Consider the following 3516-nt stretch of genomic DNA (forward strand, 5'->3'; position numbering starts at 1 on the left):
TCCCTCATTTGTCGTCTGAAGATCAGGAATCGCTTTGTGCTCCGAAGAACTAGATGTTGCCCTCAGGCGTATGAGTCACGGCACGGCCCCTGGCCCAGATGGGTTGACGGTCGATTTCTATCGAAAGTTTTGTACTATATTGTGCCCTTACTTACTGACATTGTTTGCGTCACTTATGACAAGTACAAGGGTCCCCAACTTCTTCAGCTTTGGTAAAGTCATCCTCATTCCGAAGAAAAATGTCAACCTATCTCACCCCAGTGCGTGGCGTCCTACATCGCTACTTAACACCGACTATAAACTTTTTATGTCGGTCCTAAATAACCGTCTACGTAGTGTGTCTGAAGGCATCATTCACCCGGCGCGGGGGTGCTCAGTTCCTGGGAGAGGAATGTATCCGTCCTTGTCGCTGACCAGGGACATCCTGGCATACACGAACATGCGTAACATTAGCGGCAGCGTTCTGTTTCTGGACCAAAGCAAAGGTTTCGATAGAGTGCTGCATTCCTTTTTGTTTTGTGTTGGCAAAGTACGGATTTCCAGCTGAGTTTCGCACGACAGTGCAGAACATATACAACTCTCATACAAGTAGCCTAGTTTTTAACGGCCGCGAAGGTCCGACCTTCAGAGTGGCATGTGGTGTACGCCAAGGGGCCCGATGTCCCCTCTTCTGTTTGCTTTGACACTTGACGTTTTTGTACGCCAAGTCATCGCCCATAGAGGTATTTGGGGTCTCCCGTTACCGGGTAATGACACCGTGAAGATAAGTGCGTACGCGGATGACATTACTCTGTTTTTGCGTGACGAAATATCTCTCCGCAACGTTTGCCAGGTCTTTCAGCATTACTCACACCTTTCGGGAGCCCAACTGAACCCCACAAAGTGCAAGATCATGTGTGTTGGTTCCTTCGGTCTACCACCCGCTTTTAGTTTTACGAAATGTACATCTCTACGCATTCTGGGAATCACCTTTGACCATCGTGGTGTGCGGTTGGGTAACTGGGACGATGTGATCCTTTCTATGAAAGCAATTGTCTTAGCAGCACAACCTTTTTCATTTAGTCTGGCTGAACGCAGCTATTTTATTCGTTCCATTCTCTGTACCCCCTTATGGCACCTAGGCCAAGTGATGCCTCCTCCGCCCTCTGTCGTGGCCCGTCTGAACTCAATAATCTATTCCTTTTTCTGGTCTCATAAGCAGGCAGTTATAAATCGGGCGACACTGCAGCTTCCCGTTTCCCGGGGTGGCTGGAGTATCCCTGACGTCTCCGTTGTCTGCAGATGGCTAGCCTTGAAGGCGTTGCTAACGGTACTCTGGCTGACGAGTCCCAAGTAGGACGAAACAGCTGTACTTGGTTGGGAGTGCACGATCAAATTGTAAACATATGCTCAACGTGCACCTACAGAGCTTCGGCTATTTTCACTTTGTGTATGTACTTGCTGGCTTGCACTGCGGCCTCCACAGGTGGCGCCGTCACCGTGGAACATTGACGTCTCGCCGAGACGCACTGTTAGCGCCGACCCAAGATTATATATATATATATATACAGGGAAAATAGCCGAAGCTCTGTAGCTGCACGTTGAGCATAGGTTTACAGTTTGACCGTGCACTCCCAGCCGAGTACAGCTATTTCGTCCCATTTGGGACTCATCAGCCCGGCGTAGGGAAGTGACACGGTCTTGGGTCCGCGCTAACAGTGCGTCTCGGCGAGACGTCAATGTTCCACGGTGACCGCGTCACCTGTGGAGGCCGCAGTGCAAAGCAGCAAGTACATATACAAAGGGAAATAGCCGAAGCTCTGTAGCTGCACGTTGAGCATATGTTTACAGGTTGACCGTGCACTCCCAGCCGAGTACAGCTGTTTCGTCCTATTTGGGACTCATTAGCCCGGCGTAGGGAAGTGACACGGTCTTGGGTCGGCGCTAACAGTGCGTCTCGGCGAGACGTCAATGTTCCACGGTGACGGCGTCACCGGTCTGGGAGTGCACTGGGAGTGCATGGTCAAACTGTAAACATATGCTCAACGTGCAGCTACAGAGCTTCGGCTATTTCCCTTTGTATATGTACTTGCTGCTTTGCACTGCGGCCTCCACAGGTGACGCGTCACCGTGGAACATTGACGTCTCGCCGAGACGCACTGTTAGCGCGACCCAAGACCGTGTCACTTCCCTATGCCGGGCTGATGAGTCCCAAATAGGACGAAATAGCTGTACTCGGCTGGGAGTGCACGGTCAAACTGTAAACATATGCTCAACGTGCAGCTACAGAGCTTCGGCTGTTTTCCCTTTGTATATGTACTTGCTAGCTTGCACTGCGGCCTCCACAGGTGACGCCGTCACCGTGGAACATTGACGTCTCGCCGAGACGCACTGTTAGCGCCGACCCAAGACCGTGTCACTTCCCTACGCCGGGCTGATGAGTCCCAAATAGGACGAAACAGCTGTACTCGGCTGGGAGTGCACGGTCAAACTGTAAACATATGCTCAACGTGCAGCTACAGAGCTTCGGCTGTTTTCCCTTTGTATATGTACTTGCTAGCTTGCACTGCGGCCTCCACAGGTGACGCCGTCACCGTGGAGCATTGACGTCTCGCCGAGACGCACTGTTAGCGCCGACCCAAGACCGTGTCACTTCCCTACGCCGGGCTGATGAGTCCCAAATAGGACGAAACAGCTGTACTCGGCTGGGAGTGCACGGTCAAACTGTAAACATATGCTCAACGTGCAGCTACAGAGCTTAGGCTATTTTCCCTTTGTATATGTACTTGCTAGCTTGCACTGCGGCCTCCACACGTGACGCCATCACCGTGGAACATTGACGTCTCGCTGAGACGCACTGTTAGCGCCGACCCAAGACCGTGTCACTTCCCTACGCCGGGCTGATGAGTCCCAAATAGGACGAAACAGCTGTACTCGGCTGGGAGTGCACGGTCAAACTGTAAACATATGCTCAACGTGCAGCTACAGAGCTTCGGCTATTTTCCCTTTGTATATGTACTTGCTAGCTTGCACTGCGGCCTCCACAGGTGACGCCGTCACCGTGGAACATTGACGTCTCGCTGAGACGCACTGTTAGCGCCGACCCAAGACCGTGTCACTTCCCTACGCCGGGCTGATGAGTCCCAAATAGGACGAAACAGCTGTACTCGGCTGGGAGTGCACGGTCAAACTGTAAACATATGCTCAACGTGCAGCTACAGAGCTTCGGCTATTTTCCCTTTGTATATGTACTTGCTAGCTTGCACTGCGGCCTCCACAGGTGACGCCGTCACCGTGGAACATTGACGTCTCGCCGAGACGCACTGTTAGCGCCGACCCAAGACCGTGTCACTTCCCTACGCCGGGCTGATGAGTCCCAAATAGGACGAAACAGCTGTACTCGGCTGGGAGTGCACGGTCAAACTGTAAACATATGCTCAACGTGCAGCTACAGAGCTTCGGCTATTTTCCCTTTGTATATGTACTTGCTAGCTTGCACTGCGGCCTCCACAGGTGACGCCGTCACCGTGGAACATT

This window comes from Ornithodoros turicata, chromosome 1 (genome assembly GCF_037126465.1).
Source record: "Ornithodoros turicata isolate Travis chromosome 1, ASM3712646v1, whole genome shotgun sequence".
Taxonomy (NCBI): Eukaryota; Metazoa; Arthropoda; class Arachnida; order Ixodida; family Argasidae; genus Ornithodoros; species Ornithodoros turicata.